A 22,849-nucleotide genomic window follows, 5' to 3' on the forward strand; every position below is an offset into this window, starting at 1 on the left:
TCTAATAAAGCATGAACTATGGAGCAGGTTACACTGTGGACAGCTGAGCACCCTCTGCAAATGGGTAGAATATGTCTCAGAATTGTCCCACTGAGGGAAGAGAAAGCTTAACTATTTATCCATCAAATCTTGTTTAATTTGGACTGACTTTCCTACAGGCTAGAGAAATTCCCCAGGCAGAGAAGCTAAGAGACAGGACAAACTAATGTATAGCAAATATTTATAGTAGCTGAATATAAATTATTAGATACAGGCCATGGATATATGGGTGGGCTTTAACAACACTCCCTACGGTCCTTCACTGATCAACCTAAAAACCAGTAATTTGGACTGTCTCTGCTTAACACAGTCATTCTTTCATAACACTATTCATACTACAATTGCCCTATTTGCTGTCAGGTAAATTAGTGATTCTAAGCTCTGTCAGACTGAAACTCCATTTTTATAATACATTTTTTCATATTCACTTTACTCTTCTGAACAAAATATATTGAAATCTATAAAACACTTTAAAATAATAATGTAATATACCAGCACCAACATAAAGAAAATACAAAAGGAAATGAACTTATAATAAAATGATGCATTTTTAGTGCATAAGTGTTGAAGAACAGCACAGTGATGAATCATAATCAGTGACAGACTATTAAAAAGACGTTGAATTGGCAACTGAAATATCATGAGCAGTGTTGCCTTTGCTGACCTAATTACAAAATTTATGTACAACTTATACAGTTGCAAAAAATGCAAGTTTCTCATTCTATACAAACTGTTTGCTTTTCTGAAAATGTTAGTGTATATCAAAATAATGTAAAAATATATTTTATAGTTTTCATAAAGCAATATCATACAGCCTCAAATAATTTCAAACTATTTTTTTAAATTTATTTATTCAATAGAGAGAGAGCAAGGGGAGGGATAGAGGAAGAGAGAATTCTCAAGCAGACTTTCTGCTGAGTGTGGAGCTGAACACAAGGCTTTATCCCATGACCCTGAGATCTTGACCTGAGCTGAAATTAAGAATTGGATCCATAAACAACTGAGTCACCCAGGCCACCTCTCAAGCAACTTTCGATCACATGAATGTCCTGTAGTACATTGAGTGTTTTCTGGGACCCAAAATCATAATTTGTTGTCTAAGATGATTATTTCTTATGTTCAGAAGTTTTCCACCTGTACCACCCTAACCATTTGACAATCAAATATTACTGCAAATATCCAAAATATCCTTTCTGGGGAAATATTTCACCTGGTGAGAAGCCCTGGCTTCTTATAAATTATTATAACCATAACTAATTCTGGTTTCTCTGTTTCTACTTCTGCCTAAATTCAGGGCAGCCTCCTTTAATCCACCAAAGGTATCTTTGTAAAAAAAAAAAAAAAAAAAAAAAAAAAGGTATCTTTGTAAAATACATCTTTATGAGATCATTTCACTTTTAAATATTCTAGAGGATTTCCATATTACCCACAAAATAATGCCTAAGATTTTTTATGACATTGAATATCTTCAAGAAGGTGTCTAAAATCATCAATTGAGTATTAAAAGCAGATCATTCTGTTGCTACTCATCACTGCCATCCTATTACTTTACTTATTAAAATCTAGCCTATGGTAGGAAGAATTCTAAGATGGCCTCCAAGATTCCTGCTGCTTGATATGAATGTCTTGTATAAAGCAGGCAGCATCTGTGAATATAATGCAATATAGGTCCTGTGATTAGGTTATTTATCAGTTGACTTTGAGTTAATAAAAAGGATTGCCCTGGTGGTCCTGACCTAATTTGAGCACTGAAAGGGCCAAGAAGCAAAGATCTGAGAGCTGTGTCCAGCAGCCAAGAGTGATTCCAGGCCAACAGCTAGCAAGAAAATGGGACTTTGAGTGTTAAATCAGGAAGCAACTGAATTCTTCCAGGAAAGTAAGGAAGCTCAGAAGCCTATCTTTCCCTACTTGAGCCTCTAGATAGGAATACAACCGAATGATACCTGATTTCAGCCTTGTGAAACCCTAAGTGTAAATACAGCAAAAATGTGCCAGAATTCTGGTACAAAAAAATCAGAGAGACAATAAATTATTATTGTGTTAAGTACTAAATTTGTAGTAATTTATTTTGTATCAATGGGAGACTAGTACTCAAACTTAACCTACTATTTCACGAATATCTTCTTCAGTGTCATAGCTCTGTCTCTTCACAACCACTGTTCCCTTTTTCTAATATATTCACCCCAGATCACAAACCCTTTCACTTTTCATTCGTCCACTTGATTTGGAAGAATGATTCTTAAGGTCACATTTCTTTTGGTTAAATCTCTTGAAACATTGTGTTCTTGAAGCAGGAGAGTGAGGTTCTTGTCTCATGGAGTCAAAAATGAATCTCGTTAACAAAGGAGAGTAAGCAAAGTGATAGAATTTTAGATACAGAAAAAGCTCCCAAGAGTGAGAGAAGTCCTGACTCTTATTGGGCTTAAGCCCTTATTAGGGCTTTTCATGTCTGGCCTTTTATTAGGACTTTCCCAGGAAACTTGCCCATGGTTAGGTCAGTGGCCTGGAACTAGACATGACACTTATACATTGTGTGAGGGTTTTTGTTTCTGTGACATCCATGATCTATAGCAATATATTGCTAGATCTGATTAATCCTTACAATGACCTTTTCCTCTGAGACCTGATCAGTTTTGAGGTTATTTTATTTTCCATGATTATGATGTAATTATTAGAAAAAGCATTTCAACCCCAATAATTGGGATAGATTGCTTTAAATTTTCCCTAATCTCTGTGTTTCTTACCTCTCACAATCGACATACTTGAAATACCTCCAGAACCTAGTCAGGGGCCTTCTATCTCTCTCTTCCTATATCTTAACCCTTTCCCTAGTCTCATTATTTTTCTTGTGTACATCCATCACAATTAACCAGTTGGTTCACATTGATGTTCTGTCCTAAACTCCACTTTTTTGAGGGCAAAACTCAATAGTTCCTATGTTTGTTATCTTAGTGATTAATACATGTGTTTATTCAACACAACTATTAACGAATTAATGAAAGAAATTAATGAAAGAAATGAGTATTTTGAACTAGATTTTGTTTTAGTTCTAAATTTGTCTACTTATATCTCTCATTTTGGTGTACTGTGTCTTCATTATTCAATATTATAAAAATGATGCTGCCTCATTTGTTAAATTCACTGATCTTTCAGGTTTGTTGTTTAGATTACAAATTTAATGGATAGTTATGTATGCATAGAAGCAGTTATATGTCTTATTTTTAGTTGGAGTTTGGCATAGAAAATCTTGATAAAAGGGCCTACAGAAAACAAATTCAGATCATGGAACAATGACTAGGAAGATCCTAATGTTAAAGAATATTCTTTTCTCCAATTAGAAACAACCAGGAGATTCCATTTTGCAGTATGTCAGAACTATTTTAGAGTATATTGTGAAGTGAGACAGTTTATTTTCAATTGTCCTTTTAGGATGCTCAGACCTTACTTTGGGCATAGGCACACACAGGCAAAGGAACTTTCTCTGCATCCCTTGTTCACTTCTGTATCTTTCTACCTTGTTCCTAGTATTTTAATCTTTTCTCTGTTTTATAGCTCTTAACTCTCTATTTTGTTTTATATTATACTTATACTTAGTCTTATGTTAATTTTTTTTAAATTTCTTTATCCTAATTCACTGGCTTTTCTTTAACTTTCTTTCTTTCTACAATATCCTATTAATAAGTATAATTTTAGGAGTGTAAATGCTATTATAAACTACATCATAAGCCATAAATGAATTTCCTTTTATTCATATAAACACCTTCCCTTACAACATTTTATAATAAAAGGTGACTCGTGAGTTACCAGTATCAATATCAAGATCATTGAGCAAGCCCAGTTGAAATTGAATAATAAAACTTCAGAGTTGAAAGGACTTTAAAGATTATTTAATAATGCAGATCTTGCATTTGCATATAGATAAGGGAACAGATAAGGTCAGTAGAAGCTGAATTACTTGTAGGGTAACATAATTATTCTGAAGCAGAAAAAAAGAAAGAAAGAAAACCTCTGTTCTTGTAGAGCCTTTTCCAATGTATCTCACTGCTTCTGCTGTCCTGGAACTCAGGAGAGCCTCTTAAAAATAATCAGATATCAACAATACTAGAGAACTCTAATATAGTGATTATTATGTACCAGGGAGCATTAAAGGAGAGAAGTTATCTAGAAATACAAGTGTATGATATACATTTGCACATAGAATGTAATTGTAGCCGTAGAGAATGAAATATATTAAGGAAATTGGCAGAGAGTTGAGCTTTGAATAACTTTAATGATAGGAAGGATAAAAATAAAAGAATAAAAATAGTATTATAAAGCATAGAAAGAGTTTCCAGAGAGGAGAAATCCAGAAAAGATCAGGTAGGAAACTCTTTCAACAAGGAGAAAATATGGGCAGCCCCCATGGCCCAGTGGTTTAGCGCCGCCTTCAGCCCAGGGTGTGATCCTGGAGATGGGGGATTGAGTCCCACATCAGGCTCTCTGCATGGAGCCTGCTTCTCCCTCTGCCTGTGTCTCTGCCTCTCTCTCTCTCTCTTTTTCTCTCTCTCTCATGAATAAATAAATAAAAATCTTAAAAAAAGGAGAAAATAAAATGAATAAGTTAAAAATGTCCATTAGGTTTATGTTAGTTTTGCGTACATGTAGGTCATTTTTGTCATTATAAATAGTGATTTCTATAGGTTGATGGAGAACTACAGATGGAAGTTATTAGTGGGGTTCTTGTGAGATGACTGTAAGGAGATAGAGGAAACATCCCTTGCTTAACTAAACTTTACTCGGGCTCCTGAGCCTTCTTCTTGGCATCTGTGTACCTCCTTTCAAAATTCAGGTGTAGCAAGAATTTGTGGTACATCAGTTTAGCCAGAATGCTCACCCTTGATATCTGATCAGGTTCCATTATCCTCCAGGTGACATCTGACTATCTGGCTTGTCTTTAGCAAGACTATATACCTGTTAGGTCTATTCAGCAAAGTTGCCCCAACTCCTAATGTTTCCTCTTAGCAGTTCTCCATCCACTGACTCCCATCCTGCTCTTTGGCTACAACTTGCCACTTGCGCATGCTCTCCTGGGTTGAGCCCAATCTCTCCCTCACACTGCAAAATTTCATGGCAGTGTTCCCTCTACCTATTCCCATCATGCCTTGAATAAAGTCTTCCTTATCATGTTTTAACAAGTGTCATTCACTATTTTTATTCTTTAATAATAGGTAATAAATAGGAATACTTTCTCAAAAAGTTTTGCTATGAAATGTTAGGGTGGCAGACTCTTCAGACAGAAAAGTAAAGACATAGGAAACTTCTATTTGATTTTCAGTTATGTAAATAGTAAAGAGAAAGAGAAAATATAAATGGGAAATGAGGAAGGTGTTTAAGACATCAGGAAGACTTTATGGCTATATCCCAGAGAAGGCCAGAGGACCTGCCTGGGAGCCAGCCACCAAGAAGTAGAGTACTATGCATATGGAACATGGGTGTGGACTGAGAAGGCTGAGGTGTTTTCTATTGTGAGGACTTCTGTATTCTCAGGGTAGCAGGGGAGGTGGGAAGAAAGAAGAAGGAAGAAAATCCAAATATGGGAATTATGAAAGAGTTTTGAATTCACTGCTGAAGCGACTGGAAGAGTCAGTTATATAACAAGCTTGGGTCAAGACCTATATTAGAATATGAGTCTCCTGATTTGAAATACAAATACTATTACAGTTTTCCTCACAGAGATACTAAGCTTAAATATAAAGTAAACATAAGTGCAGGTCTTAGAACCATTTCTAAGACCATTTGTTTCATATATATAATGAGGCCTTAAAAGGGTAAACATTTATATGAGAGATGTCTAAGATGAAACCCTAAAAAAATATGTATCATTCATATTCACTTTACCAAATGAAAGAAGATAAATCTATTTAGCCATCTAGATGATTTTTTTAACTTATATTTGACATAATCAAAGAGATAGTGAAGACCTTTAAAGTTATAGAACAGCATAGCTCAAAGTCCTGATTTCCATTCTAGTCAGATGTCTGAGTCATACGGCTAATGGGGATATCTGGTTACCAAGTCCAGGCTAATTGACTCATTCAATTTGAATCCCATCAGCAGGGTATAAGAGTGTCGGTCCCACTTAATTCTTGCTAATCATATTAATATTTGTAAACTTTATTTTTTGAAAGTTGATAAAAATTAATATGAAGAGAACAAAATTGATGTGTTAATTTACTTGACTTTTGTGAATTTGAATATTCTTTTGCTGTGTGTTTATTCTTTTCTGAGTATGTATATAGTATACATCCCATTTGTCTATTGAGTTTTGATGACCTTCCATTTTATTTTAATGAACTTTTATTATACTAAAGTATTTATCCCTTGTCTGGAACAAATAGACTTAATGGTACTGCTTTTTAACCACATTACCAAAGAATTTTGGGGTAATTTGAACCAATTTATCAGCATTGTTAATTTATAACAGTGAGATTCATGAGTTGCATTTGGTCCTTGTGAGATTCCCAGAGGGCTTTGCTTTTGGCATTGGTTATATATATATATATGCCAAGTGACCAGCAGGATACAAAGTGTCCTGTTGGTTCCAGGATGTTATATGCCCATATCAGGGATTCTTGATTTGAGAGAGAGAAACATCTGTACCACCTTTTACAGAGATAAGTCAATTGGGTAGCACACTAGATCAGCTCAAATTTTTTTGTTATAAGGCAGCCCTTGGATGGGATTCATGTACTCCCATTAATACTATTAACACTATTTCATGGGGTTTTTTTTTGCAATAAATTGTGTTTGTAAATAGTATTATCTTGGGTTCTGTAAATCTTGATTGGCAATTCCCTTTGACTGGTAGCATTAGTTCAGATTAATTAAGGACTTAATTTTGATGTGTTAAAATTTATATTTTTATTTTTGATCTCTTTCCTAGACATTCTTATTCTTATTCATCTTATATAACTGAAAGAGGAACTTGCTTCCCCCATACACTTACCTTTAAGGCATTAAAGTGTTGATTGTACTTAAGGATTATACATTGCCTGTTTTCAGGTTACTAATGGTGAGAAAAGAGTGCCTCTTCAAGAAATTTATTTAGCCTAAGGTGCCTCACTTCAATTACATTGAACAGAGGTAATTATGAAAAAATGCCTTGAAAAAAAAAATGCCTTGAATAGCTAAATTTCAGGTATCAACAGTTAGATATTCCAAAAGAGACCTTATTTCTTGTAACTGTAACTTATGTCATACTCTGATAGCTGGGAGATACAGCACAATGATATAAAGTGTCTTCTCCAAGAGTCCAGTGGCAAAAATAAATAATATGGAACAGTTGAGAAATATTTTAAATGGTAAATGATGATATAACTCTTGTGTATTCAGAGCTCACTTTGCTCTGGACCATGTATAAGCACCATCTCAGTTAATAGTGCCAGTGAGGGATCCCTGGGTGGCGCAGCGGTTTGGCGCCTGCCTTTGGCCCAGGGCGCGATCCTGGAGACCCGGGATCGAATCCCACATCGGGCTCCCGGTGCATGGAGCCTGCTTCTCCCTCTGCCTGTGCCTCTGCCTCTCTCTCTCTGTGACTATCATAAATAAATAAAAAACTTAAAAAAAATAAATTAAAAAAAAATAGTGCCAGTGAAATTATGGCATAGCGTTCACATATTGTAGATGAAAAAACTTTTTTTTTCTGTTACAATTTTACCCAAATAGAGAAGGTAGAGTGCCACCTCAAATAAGCAGTTTGATTCCAGAAGCTTAACTCTTAAGTATTCTAATATGGGCTTACTATGTTTCAGGTGTTCTTCTAATGTCATTGCAATTATTGAATGAATCACTCATTGAATTTCATGATAATTCTATGAGATAGATGGTATTCTCATTTTACAAATGAGGAAACTCTACTCTTTTAGAAGATGGAGGAACTGATATTCAAGTCTAGATTCCAGAGTCTCATCTCCTAAATATTAAGCTTTGCTATCTCCCATAGGCTCTATTGACCAGTAATAGTAAATCACTTCATGAATCATTCTCTGTATACTTAGCATACTACTTAAAGCTTTTATGTCACACATTGAAAATGATAAAAAGAGAAAGTATTATTTTTTTACTGGAAGATTTTATGGGAGGACACAGAAACAAAATTATAGTTAATACTCATAAATAAGAATGAGTGTCCCCTAGTTATTTCTTATAATTCCTGTTCTCCTAGTGATTTGATATGCTGAAGGAGGCAGAAATTTATAAGCATAGTTATAGTACACACAACAATGTGATAAGTGTTCAAAGAGGGTTATGGAGGGCAAAGGGGAAAGTAATTAATTCAATTTTTTAAGGGTAATATAGGAATGCTACATAAACACTTCAAGCTGTCTCTTTAAGGAGGAGCTAGAATTATCTTTGTACTCTCTGGGAGATACTATCAGGATCTAAGTCACAGAGACCAGAAATTATAAGTAATGATGAGCAATCTTTTGCAGTTGAACTTTGTACTATTGAGCATTTATGTGTGAAAATAAGGGGCAAGGATTTAATAATGAGTTAAAAGAAACAAACACATTTTAATAATTTCAGTAGGCTAGACTTATTAGGCATTTTAAATATTCTATCCAATTTATTCTGAAAACTCTGAGATAGATGTTATGATTTCATTTTATAAAGAAACAAAGATATAGTTACATTTTCTGTACAAAATGATACAATTTTAAATGATTCAGTCTTCAAAGATTAGACTATTTCCAAAAAAAGAGAGATGAGACTATTTCCAAAGCACACATACTTAAACTACCTATTAATGTCCACTCTGATTATACATGGCAAGTTAAATAGTTTGAACTTCTGTAGGTAATAAGATAGATGATAGATAGATGGATATAGATGATATAGATATAGATATAGATATAGATATAGATATAGATATAGATATAGATAGATATAGATATGACAGGACATAATTCAAGACAGAAGTTTTTCCGATAATAATTAAGACAAGAAAATAAATTCAAACTTTTCAAGCAGAAAATTGAACACAATAAATAACTTTAAACAAATTGTCGAAAAAATTATCAATAGCATGAGGTACACATAGCAACATTTTTTACAAACATAAATTCAGGATAGTCAACGCCAGGTTTGATGATAAAAACATACTATCCTTTAGATACAAAGAAAAAAGCACTCTCCTGAGTTGAATTGTGTTGTACACTTAAATTATATGTTCCAATTGATCTATTCAACTGGTTACTATCTTTTATGTCTTCTTAACTAATGACATCAAATTTCATGGTGCTTCTTCACTGGCAGATAATCTCTTGGGAAAAAGCATGTGCCTGTAAATTAAATAGAATGTGAATTACATTTTAGACTTTAAATCCTTATTCTTAAGGACTTAATAATTAGTGGTTAAGTATCATTAGAATTAAAGCTCTGTGTATATCTTCACAAGGATGTGTTTCAGAAGAAATATAAATGAATGTGAAGTTTTTGCTTTGTTTTTTTCAGTTACTGTTCTTTGGTTGGGAACAAGAGAAAGTATTATGGCCATTGTATTGTTTGGCTGACTCTGTATTCCTTCTCTTTCCATCTGAATTTGATGTTTTAAATAAGTTTTTTTTTTAAATAAGTTTTATTTAAATTCAATTTAGTTAACATATGGTGTATTATTAGTTTCATGGGTAGAATTTAGTGATTCTTCAATTGCCTTTAACACCCAGTGCTCATTACATCAAGTGTCTTCCTTAACGCCCATCACTCAGTAATCTCATCCCCTCCCCCCCCCCCAGCAAACCCTCAGTTTGTTTACTATAGTTAAAAGTGTCTTGTGGTTTGTCTTCTTCTGTTTTTATCTTTTTTTTTTTTTGAAAAATCACCACTTATACAATAAACACCTGCTTGCCGCCTTTTCTTCCTTCCTTTCTCTCTTCCTCTCTTCTTTTTTTTCAAATTTAAGCCATTCGAAGATGAAGTACTTGCCAGTATTAAAGATTATTTATTAATAATAAATTAAATAACTTAAAAATTAAGTAAAGGTTACTGCTTTGCTAATGTAACTAAATGCGGCTCAATAATGGCATGAGACTGGCACATCTGGGTTCTTATTTTAGGGCACAGACCTCAGATAACTCCACTTTCTACATGTATCCATTTAAAATACAAACTGCCAAAAGAGAATTTTAATAACTTAATTCGTGATACATGGATCCTATTGCTTAATCTGGAGGTCACCTGGTTTCAGGTTTTAGCCATCTCCTCCTATAGGGTTTAAAGTAAGGCAGTGCTGAAGGAAAGTAGGACTACACTTCAAGAAACTAGGAAACGATGTTCTACTGGAAACAGATTCCCAGTCAAATGCATGAACATATGTCATAATTTTCATAATAAACAAGAGAAGGAAATTTTGTATCATTACATAATGAAGTGTTCATATTTTAATACATAACCACAGACTGATTTGGGAGAAAAATGTGGAAAGACTAAGGACAGATAATCTATTTAAATTATTCTAATTAGAGACATTTTGAAAAAGAAATTTGGCTAAAGGAATCTGGAAAACAAATTTGAGAAATCAATGTTGTAGTTTCAGAGCCAGAAACTATTGAGTGATTAAGAGGATAAGTGATACAAGATGGCATTTTCTCATTGAAACCAAGTAAATACATAGAATAAAATATTTTAAATAATTAGTATTTCAAATTTAATGCAGAGATGACAAAAAGTAGCAAATCCTTAGAGGTCAGAAATAAAGTAGAATTTGAAACACATGAAGACAAATAAATACTAAAGCTGATTCATGATCTAACATTACATTTTGAACCATGGTGGACTTTTGGTTGAAGTATTTCAAAGGACACTGGAACTAGAAATAAAGATTAAGGCTTATCTGAGGCAGTGAAGTCCAAAGAAGATCCAAGATAAACTTGGGATACTGAAGAGCTTCATCCACTTAGTAAAGATGGATGAAAAATAAACTAACCTCAAATGTATAGGTTTAACATGGAAGTAAATGAAATTTTATTTCAAAGACCTTCAAGCAAACAATTTATTTTAGAGGAGTGACATCACCAAGATGAAGTAGGAGATCCTAGCTTCTGTCCACCAACAAAGATCAACAATTAAATAGCCATCCACAAAAAGCAAATGGCACTGAGAGAGCTTAGGAGTCCACTTAAGAAACTTTGGCAACACAGTGGGATAAAAAAAAAACGGTAGAATAACCATTCACAAAAGGGGGAAAAAACAGTTTCATTTTGCCTGCATCATCCCATCCTCTAGACTGACTGCTCTGTACCAAGAGGATCTCTCCAGCTGGAAAGAGTTCCCCTCACTAGGAAAGGAAGAATGGGGTGAGGGACTAGCTTCACCAGCCTTTCACAGCATGGTACAAAGAGGCTGCTTCAGTTCCACCCTGCCCAAAGATGAGCAAAACAGAGAAATACAAAAATGGTGAGGCACAAAAAAAGAAAAGCAGTGACTACCCGTATCAGCCATGTAACATAAACAAACCTTGATTTTCAGTGACCTACTCTTCACAGGACCCCAGCAACTTTCGCTACTTAAGAACCAATGGCCAGCAACGCTGCCACAGACTTCTTGAAGACTTCAATGGATTTTACCTCACAGGTATTCATGTTTGCCCATGCCAGCCATCTGAGTCCCTGTCCACTCCCTCCGCCACTCTGCTGCCCCCTGCTAAATCTTAAGATCCATACCAGAAGCCATCTCAGGCAGCTGTGGCTGTGTGAGTACAAAGTATCAGCCTACTCTCAGTCTCTCTCTCTCTCTCTCTCTCTCTCTCTCTGAATAAATAAATTAAAAAAAAAAGTATCAGCCTAGACCACTATGACTGACCCTCACCACTATGAGTGCACTTGGGGCTAACCTACCCATCTATGCACTTGCATATCACTGGGCACTGAGTCTCTTCACCATCTTCTGCTATGTACATATTTGTGGCATCATCTGCAGCCAGAGTAGTGCATTCCAACAGCCAAGTCCTTGGTAGCTGTCATTAAACACACAATTGGCTGAGAACACTTGCTCTGGCCCTGACTCCTACCACTACAGGTGTGTCTGCAGCTGACCTTGCCACTACACAGGCACCTACTAGTGGCCCCCATAGTCAAGGATATACACACCATCCTGCTGTGACAACCACCACCACCTGCCCTTGTCCCTAGTTGCTGAACCTTGGGGTACAGCTGAAGAATCCCAGTGTCACAGCCACTGTGGACCCTCTGCAGCACTTGCAAGGACTATAGTTATCAATGTTGTAGACTCCAGTGGCCTGAGCCAACAAGACTTTACATACCCCCAGGATGCAGAGCTGCTATACACTTCTTCACTTGGTGCTGGTGCCACTAGACCTGGGGTCACAACACATTCCAACATACTCCCACATGCTGATGAAAATCTTACCTTATTGAAGTCAGTCCATAAAGTCTAAAAGAGGAGACTGTTTTCTTCAAATGTGCAGATGCCTATGCAAGGCTACAGGGATTAGAAAGAATTCAGGGAAACCTAACTCCATCAAAAGAACACAGTAAACTTACAGTAACAGGCTCAAAGGAAATGGAGATATAAAAATTGAGCAACAAACAGTTCAAAATAATTGTTCTACAGATGCTCAGAGAGCTACATGAGAAAACAGATAAACAACTTAAGAAATAAGGAGAAAATGGAAGAACAAAAGAAGACCAGCAAAGATACAGAAAACAATTTGACCAAGGAACTTAAAGATCTGTAAATCAAAAACTGTAAGACATTAAAAACAAAACAAAATGAAGAAATCTCTAGAATATTGATGAAATAAATTGAATTAAACACAAATAAATGGTAAAGTATCCTATATTCATAAATTGGAAAAATTAATTTTGTAAAAATGTCCATACTATAAAGAGCCACCTATATATTTAATACATTCCCTATTAAAATTCCAATGACATTATTCACAAAACTAAAAAAATACAATCCTAGAGTTTGCATAGACCACAAAATACCCTGAATAACCAAAGTAATTTTGAGAAAGAACAAAACTGGAAACAACATACTTCCTGATTATAAACTATATTGCAAAGCTACATTAATAAAAATTTAAATATATCCTTGTATTTTTATTGGGAATATGATGTTAAGAAACATGGTGGGTTTAGAATGAGAATGCCTAGGATGGATGGGTGGATGGATAGATGGATAGACAGACAGATATTGATCCAGATATAACAAAGAGAATGTGAGAGAGCACATTCAGAAGTTAATGAATAAGAATTCACTGATTAACACCAATAAATAATTTTCATATTTACATATATGATAGAAAATTGAAAAACCTAACAACAAAACGTAAGTGCTGCCAGAAAAAGAAAGCAAAAAGAAAACACAAAGTGTAAGTGAAAGGGTAACAAGCGACATCTCATTAACAACTGACATCTCATTAGCTAATGAGCAACTGTCATCTCATTAGCCAGATGATAATCACAGGGTACAGAATATAAGAAATTGTCTTCATTCACCTTCCATGTCAAACCAAATTGCTAATTGAATCTGATTCAACCTTCTCATTTTTGTTCTTTCTCTTAGCAATACTTACATCACATGGAGATTTTTTTTAAAAAGAAGTTTTAATTTTAAAAGACCATTTAAAGCTAATTTTTATTTTTATGTAATGTGATTTACCAATTTATGCAACTTTAGGATACTACTAAATTTTAGTAGTAAATTTAGTATTTTTCAGAAACTCTTCTTTCTGAAGAATGAAGAGTTTGAGAAATGAAGAAAGTACATAGCCCTGGCTCTTTATATAGCTTTCTATATAAATGGCAGGACAAGTTATAATTTTTCAGTTAATTTTTCTTATGTATTTATTTACATTATAGATATTTTATTACACCTCATTTAACTTGTTTATAAAACCACTTACATTCGAAGTGAAATAAACAATTGCTGAGTCCATACCCCTTTTTAGGTACTGTGCATGGAGGAATAGTTTTTGATGTTGCAAAAAACAAATGAATAATAACCAAAGGCTTACTATATTGTAAGTAGGACAAACAGTCACAACTACTATATAATAAGATAAATAGTTCAACAAAACATTGATTTTTTATCTTCCCCCAAAGAAATAAGGTATTATTTGAGGTAATGGTACATCATGACCCTCTACAATTGAAGTATGAAACACATACTCAGGAAGGTGATTTGAAGAAGTATGACATTTTGGAGAGATGAAATTACTTTAATATAATTAGGGTTAAGTTCCAAGTGGAAAATATGACAAGAGATGAGTTTCAGTGGTCCATAGCTTCCAGATCATGAAGAACTACTCTAAAGTATGAAAGAGATACTAGTATTTTTTGTATTTATTATATTTATTTTGTATGTATTAGTATTTATTTTGAGTGAAAAACAGTAATGCACAATGGATTTTGAAACAAAAATTATAAGATAAAAATGTTTTCTTTTACATCTATTACTCCTGAAGCAACATAAAACATAGTAGGAAAAAGATTTCACTCAGAAACCTGTTGCAAAAATCCAAGAAGGAAGTTAAAGAAATACAGATTTACATTCTGTTCCTAGGTGGTCATACTTATCCTTTTAAAGTAATTTATTTCTTTGATATAAAATTTTAGTTTCCTCACATAAGAAAGCTGTTCCACATGATTTCCTCTTTAGACTCATTATCTCTTGCTCATTCTAATACTCTCTTTTTTTTCTGTATTTTCCTGCTTTTTTGGACTCTGTTTGGTCCCATTTTTTTATTTATTTTTTATTTTTTATTTTTTTTGTTTTTTTTTTGTTTTTTTTTTGGTCCCATTTTTAAAAACATTTTATTTACTTATTTGAGAGAGACAAGAGAGACAGAGACAGAGAGAGCACAAGAAGCTGGGAGAGAGGCTCCCCAGTAGTGGGGCAGGCTCCCACTGAGCAGGGACCTTGACAAGGGGACTTGAGCCAAAGGCAGAAGCTTAACCAACTGAACTACCCAAGACACCTGTGTTTCATCCCCTTTTTATTTTTTTTATTTATTTATTTTTTCATCCCCTTTTTAAATCTCCACTAATTTATATCATCTTTGTGATTGGTTGAAATTTTATTCAATATCCTACAATTTAATTTGTATAGCACTGTAAGAAATGACCCTGTCCCAGCCCAGACATCGTTAATAAATGGCATTGTGTTACAGTATTGTACATTAGGCTCTTTGGATTCTATGGAATGTGTCCATCATTCATTACCATAATGTTTCTGCATTGAAAGAGCATCCTGTAGCTGTGAAGAAATTGGAAAATTGGGCATTATAATTGAGGCATGACTTATAAGACCACAGAGATTTAGGAGTTAGGGAGATAGGGATGATTCCTCATCTTCTGGCTTTGGTCTCTTGGATGATGTCAATTTCATTCTCTGAATAGAAGATGTAGAATATAGATCTAGGGAGGGGCACAAAGTGGGTTAAGCTTCCAACTCTTGATATCGGTTCAGGTCATTATCTCAGGGTCATGAGATCAAACCCCACAGCTCAAAGTCTGCTTGAGACCCTCTCTCCCTCTACCCCTTCCCCCTCAAATAAATAGATAAATTTCTTTTTTTAAAAGAATACAGAGCATAAGATTTGCTTTTAATTTATTAATTTCAAGATATAGAGCAGGTGTTATAGAAGCCAAGATATAATTAAGGTTTAATGATAATGATATGGAAATATAAAAAATATAGTTGGTAGCTGAAGTCACTGAAATAAGATTTCCTAGCATGTATATAAGAGTGAGAAGGAAATAAAAAAGCACAAAGGAGGAAGTAGGAGAAAAATGAAGAGTAAAGACAGATTGAAAAGAAACAAGAAATAGGACAGAATGAGAAACAATATAGAATTGGCAACTTAAGGGGCACCTGGGTGGCTCTGTGGTTGAGTGCCTACCATTGGCTCAGATTGTGATCCCAGGGTCCTGGGACTAAGTCCCGAATCGGGCTTTCTGCAGGAAGCCTGCTTCTCCCTCTGCCTATGTCTCTGCCTCTCTGTGTGTCTCTCATGAATGAATAAATAAGATCTTTTTTTAAAAAAAGAATTGGCACCCTGAATAAAATTCTTAAAATAACAGGTTTTGAGAGAAAAATAGAGACACCTGTGAACTTTATGTACATATTTGCAACACATTCTTCCATACTCAGTATTTACCCTTGTATGGAGATAAAACAAATGGAGTAAGGTAGGTAGGGGTGGGAAAAGAGACAGAAGGGTTAAAAAATTTGTTGTCATAGAAGGAAAAGAAAAGTTATGAAAAGGAGAGTTTGTGTATACCACTCCAGAAATACCAGATTAAAAAACTGTGAATGAATCATATTCCACAAACAGGATATCACGGTGTTCTTAACACCAGCCCCCCACCAAATTGATTTTTTTAAATATTAGAAATAAACTGATTTTATTTGGTTGAGAATAGAGATGGTGAATATCTTAAAAATAAACACTTAAGACAAAAATATAAGTGAAAGGAATGAAAAATAACAAAATTAAAAAGAAAAACTGCTATATCTTTTTGGTTTTGTTTGGCTATTCGTGCTTTTATAAAATTTTAAGAGGGAAGATAATGGAATAACTTAAATGATGTATGATATCCATCTATAGAGATATCTGATGGAAGGTTACTTACGTGTGTTCTTTTGTTCTTTAATATACTCTCTAGAAATATCAAAGGAAATAAAAGTCCATAATTTTCATTTGTTAGTATAAACTACATGAAATAATTAGTCCCCTCCCACTCCATCCTCCATGAGTTCAATAGAATTAAAATAGATATAAAACTGTAAATTATTTGAATTTTAAGCAAATAATTACTAAATTGCTATGAAAGGCCTATTACTAATTAAAACAACACAGATGATGATAAATTTAAGATGCTGTTGTCTCTCCAGGGAGCATTTAATAAGATTTGTACAGAATTTTTAGCCTTAGATTCTGCTGCCCTATAGTGTAAAAGAGGGAAAAGAGGGAAAAAAAGTGGGAAAAGAGGAAAGTTCTAGCGTTAAGAAGTTGTTCATAACATCAAAGTTAACTGGTTTTTGATTTGAGACCTGGATATTGATATGATATGCATAAAGACACAAGTAGCTAACTATACTAATAAATATCAAAGACAGTACTTCATTAATTCAAAACATACCTGTATATTTAGTAGAATAGGGTTTGACATATTTAGGGGATTCAATAGTATTTTTTAATGAAATAATTTTAGCACTATGAAGATAATTTTTTTATTCAATGCAAAATAATTTTAATTAAAACCTACTATAGACATGCTTTTTTGAGTGGTATGATAAAGGACATATCTTGAAATATCAATTTCTTGGGACATTTGGATCACAAACTTCTTAAAAACAAAAATCTGTTTATAGCATTAATTAAACAGAGCATTGCATCTGAATGCATAGTATGGAGGATTTATATATTAAAGTAAGTCAGAACAGTTGGAGTATAGATTTACTTGATTAGATAACATAGTCTATTCTGCCTCAGTTTATCTTGTTTCTTTTTTGTCAGACATTTTTTTCCTTAAAAAAAAAAAAAAAGATTGCTTTTAGAGGAATTTAAATTTCATAGCAAAATTGAGGGAAGGGTATAGAGATTCCCTATACAGCCTCTATCTCTGCACATGCACAGCTTTCCCCATTATTCATATCCCCCCAAAGTAGTATATTTGTTATGATTGATGAACCTACATAGACATATCATAATCACTCATAGTTTACATCAGGGTTCACTCTTGGTGTTGTATATTCTGTGGGCTTGGACAAATAAATCATGACTTGTATCCTCCATTATGATATCATAAAGAGTATTTTCACTGCTGTATTTTCACTGCTGTAAAAACAACCTTTATACTAGATTTATTCATCCCAACCCCCACCACACCTACTCTGGCTTACATAATCTCTGGGAGTCATTGATTCTTTTACTGTCTCCTTAATTTTGCCAGAGAAGATATCATTATCCCTGTGAAATAAACACTTAATGGTTTCATGAACTAGTTTAGTTCAGACCCAGGGTTGAGAATCCAAGGTTATTATTACTATTTTTTTTGAAAGATTTTATTTATTGGGCAGCCCGGGTGGCTCAGCGGTTTAGCGCGGCCTGCAGCCCAGGGGTGATACTGGAGACCCGGGATCAAGTCCCACTTTAGGCTCCCTGCATGGAGCCTGCTTCTCCCTCTGCCTATATCTCTACCTCTCTGTGTGCATGTCTCTTATGATAAATAAATATATTTTTTAGATTTTTTAATTTATTTATTCATGAGAAACACAGGAGGAGAGAGAGGCAGAGACACAGGCAGAGGGAGAAGCAGGCTCCATGTAGAGAGCCTCATGCAGGATCCCTCCTGGACTGGGATCAAGCCTGGAGCTGAAGGCAGATGCTTACTCACTGAGCCACTCAGGCATCCCAAGAATCCAAGGTTCTTACTCTTGTAATATTAAAAATAAATAGAGCTGGGATCCATAGGTGGCGCAGCGGTTTAGCACCTGCCTTTCGCCCAGGGCCCGATCCTGGAGACCTGGGATCGAATCCCACGTCGAGCTCCCTGCATGGAGCCTGCTTCTCCCTCTGCCTATGTCTCTGCCTCTCTCTCTCTCTCTCTCTCTCTGTGTGTGACTATAATAAATAAATAAATAAATAAATAAATAAATAAATAAATAAATAAATAAATAAATAAAATCTTAAAAAAAGCGCTATTTGTAATATGGAATTAACACCCATTCTTTAATAAAAGAAATATGTAACCTAATACATCAAGTTTTGTACCAATAGAAGCAGTTCTAATCTTGGGCCAAAAGAAATCAATGCAATTCTCTTCTACATATTTCTACCGTTGTGTCAATCCAACCAGGTTGCTGCTATCATATGAGTTCTTGAAATTCTGAATTCCTTCCATAGTTGCATAGCTCTGTTTTACTTTATTGAATAATTGTGGCAGCAATGCTGAGCATTATAATGTATTGAGGGGGGGATCCCTGGGTGGCGCAGCGGTTTGGCGTCTGCCTTTGGCCCAGGGCGCGATCCTGGAGACCCGGGATCGAATCCCACATCAGGCTCCCGGTGCATGGAGCCTGCTTCTCCCTCTGCCTCTGTCTCTGTGCCTCTCTCTCTCTCTGTGACTATCATAAATAAATAAAAAATTTTAAAAAAATAAAATAAAAAATAATGTATTGAGGGGAAAGATCAGTAAAATATAAAAACTTAAGAGCAGTAGTAACTTAGCTTTTCATTTATAAAAATAAAGTATGGAAAAACAGTTATCACACAGTAATTTTTTAAGTAAATATACATGCTAGTCCCTATCACCACTGGAGTTTGGTGTTTGAATATGAAGACAAAATACATGCATACATATTTAGAAATTATGTATTTTGTGCAATATACTTAGCAAGATATCCTGATAAGGGTATATTTTGCATAAAATATAGAGGAGTAAATGATTCCTTAATGATTTAGGTTGTTTTGGTAGGTTAGATAATTTATAAGAATCAAGGACAGAAAGAATCAAAATAATGCTGAAAGCAATAATCACTACAGGCACCCAGAGAAAAAAATGATTACTTAAGGGAATCCCTGGGTGGCTCAACGGTTTAGCGCCTGCCCTCGGCCCAGGGTGCGATCCTGGAGTTCTGGGGTCGAGTCCCACATTAGGCTATCTGCATGGAGCCTGCTTCTCCCTCTGCCTATGTCTCCCTCTGCCTATGTCTCTCTCTCTCTCCCTCTCATGAATAGATAAATAAAATCTTTTTTAAAAAAGAATGATTACTTAAAAATGGGTTTATGAAATATGTGGCACATATTTATCATAAAGTTAAGATATTATCTTATCATTTAAAGGGAACCTACTGCCAAAGAACATGCAAATAGTCAAATATACTTTATGGAAAATTAAGTACCCCCAAAAGGTTTAGAAATTATGTATTTTGTACAAAATTATATACATTATACCAATAGAAACAGAACAATATGATATACATTAAAAATATATCAACTCAAACTTTTAAGTTAATATTTTATGAAATTAAAACTTAAAGGAATTGTTTTATGAAATAATGACAATTTAGTTGAGATAGTTCAACAACCTCATTCCTATTGAGAATGACTTGATATATTAACTATGAAGAAGTTCATGAAGACTAGTTTCGGATTAAAATCATTCAATTTTGGATTTTATTCTCAGTATCATTTAACTAAACACATTACAGTTGAACAGTAACTGTTATGACTTAGATAAAAGCCATTGTAGTTTGAGTTTTTCTTTTGGGTTTTTGCCAATTCTTCCTCCTAAAAGTCATCATTTGTACACAGTTGTAAATTGATGCTTTCTAAAAAAAAATAAAAATAAAAATAAATTGATGCTTTCTGCTGGTCACACACATATAAGAGACTCAACAGTCAAATGTAACATATCGATTTCCTTTCTTCATTTATCTGCATAGTCATTGTATACTGAAGTTGTTTCCTGGCTTTTTTTTTTTTTTTTAACTTTTTAAGTCACTAAATGAATTGAATATGGCAACTAGAAACAAAGTGTTTGATACAGTTTGATTTTATTTTAAAATGTATAACCCACCAAGATTTTTCTACAAAAGATGAAAGATTCAGTTTCGCTGTAAACAGCAGTTGTTATGTTCCAGAGATTAGATACAGTAGTTTCAGGGGAGATAACTAAATTAATTCATTTAAAATAGAGGGTAATATAAATTGCTAGCTTCTAACCTCATTGTATTTCTAGTGAAAACAATATGATTCCTCCTTTCAAAGATTTTTGGTTGAAACTTAAATCACTCTCATTAAATATGCATTATTGCCACTTAACACGTTTATTAAAGAAAAAGATGCTAAAATGGGTCCGGATTTTTGTAAGGTAGGAGTATGATGGTAGAAAATATGTAGTATTAATAAAAATACTGTGACATTTACTAAAAAAAAGTTGAAATATGCACTTTTCTGCATAAGACTGAAGTAGATTCACTTTTCCTCGTATGAGCTGATTTGCATTTGAGCTCTGTTGGCTTTATGAATATCACATCATTTTTCTGTTTTTCAATGGTGCTTTGTCTTTAAAAACAGATAATATAAACTATATGCCTATAGTTGTTAGGAAACAGTCGTGAGAGTGGACAAAAATTCATAGTAAACTAAAGGAAAAACTGGTTTTAATATGTATTTTAACATTTCATCTTTTGGACTACTGTTAAATGACAATATTAATCCATGACACTACATTTATTTTAATAAATGTTAATTTTTATTAGCAAACCTTGATTTACTTAAATCAAAAATGGGGGGTACCTGAGTGGCTCAGTGATTTAAGTATCTGACTCAATATTGGCCTTGGTCATGATCTCAGGGTGCTGAGATTGGCCCCCCATTGGGCTCTGCACTGAGCGTGAAGCCTGGTTAAGATTCTCTCTCTTCCTCTGCACCTTCCTCCCTGCCCTCAGGCTCATGACATGTGCATGCTCTCTCTCTAAAAAATTAAAAAAAAAACAAAAACAAAAAAAGGAAGGAAAGATGAACAAGAAAAAGGAAAAGGAAAAGAAAAAGGAAAGGAACTGCATCAGGTAGTAGAGGGACCAGTTAGAGGACTTCGTGGTGAAAACTATCAAGTTTTTCTTCTTTTAGCTTCTTTGTATAAAGATATTCTTAGAATAGTAAGCCAAATATGGTAAGCCTTTGGTTTTGCTAGACACTTTTGTTTTATGTTAGAATCATTTTCTGAAAACGTTCAATGTCATGGAAGACAGGTGAGGAAAAAAAATATTGTGCTAAATTTCTCTCTGCTCCTATTACATTATCTATTATCTTAAAAGGCAGATTCTCTGCAATTTAATTATTAGAGACTCTTTTATGTTGTTCTGAAGAATATTCATACATTATTAAAGAAAATCTTGCAAGCTCATGAGTTTCTTATGTTTGCAATATCAAGGCTCATTTGGTCCTAACCAAATGGTTACATAATTATGTCAAACACCTAGAAAGATCTTTCTGTTCAGAATATACTGAGTGACTCTATAGTGTTAAAAATACTTCTACTCCAATGTTGTTGTTCCTAAGTTGGTGTTTTAAAGAGTAGTGGCTAAAGGTTATAATATTTTAAGCTCAAAAGTATTAAGTATGCAGTAATGTTGTAGAAAACTACAATAATAAATTACAATTCCCTTGAGAATGTCCTTCTGAAATGGGTTTGGTCATTTGTGTGCTTGATATGAAGAAGGCAATTTCATAGAACCTCTCATAAACCAAAGCTTTCTCTAAGAGTCCATAGATATTTCAATGTTTTTCTCCTATCTAATATTATCTAGAAAAAGTTTATGCAGTATTTGGTATTTTCGTAACAAGATAAATGCCTTACCTCTGTAGTTTTAAAGTAGTTGTGTCTGTCTGCTTTCATAATGAAACAAAGAGTGTTCCCACCTTCTATTATAAAATTCTGAGAACTTCAAGAATAGAATAGAATACTGTTCTATTAAGTAAAATAGTAGTATTATTAACTTATTATCAATAATATAAGCATCAAACTACTTTTCTAACATTATCAAATTATTAGAAACCACAAATATTTTATCATAACCATTTATTCTTATTTATTTATTTTCAAAACTTTATTTATTCATTTTAAGGAAAGCCTGTGAGTGCCTATGAGTTGGGGGATGGGCGGAGGGAGAAAATCTTCCAGCATATTTCCCACTGAGCACAGAGCACCATGCAGGGCAGGATCCCATGACCTATGAGACCATAACCTGAGCTGAAATCAGGAGTTGGATGCTTAACTCACGTAGCTATCCAGGA

General features: G+C 34.1%; 1 long non-coding RNA gene across 1 annotated transcript in view; it reads right to left on the reverse strand.

Moving 5' to 3' along the window:
- The window catches only part of LOC140639379 (uncharacterized), a 55,846-nt gene extending 33,376 nt beyond the window's left edge, over nt 1-22,470 (reverse strand). The window contains exons 1-2 of the long non-coding RNA XR_012036109.1: nt 22,413-22,470; nt 16,677-16,705 (exon numbers count right to left, since the gene is read on the reverse strand). This is a non-coding gene — a long non-coding RNA (uncharacterized lncRNA). The remainder of the gene's footprint in view (nt 1-16,676; nt 16,706-22,412) is intronic.
- Nucleotides 22,471-22,849: the final 379 nt, after the last annotated feature.

Source organism: Canis lupus, chromosome 9 (genome assembly GCF_048164855.1).
Source record: "Canis lupus baileyi chromosome 9, mCanLup2.hap1, whole genome shotgun sequence".
NCBI classification, from domain to species: domain Eukaryota; kingdom Metazoa; phylum Chordata; class Mammalia; order Carnivora; family Canidae; genus Canis; species Canis lupus.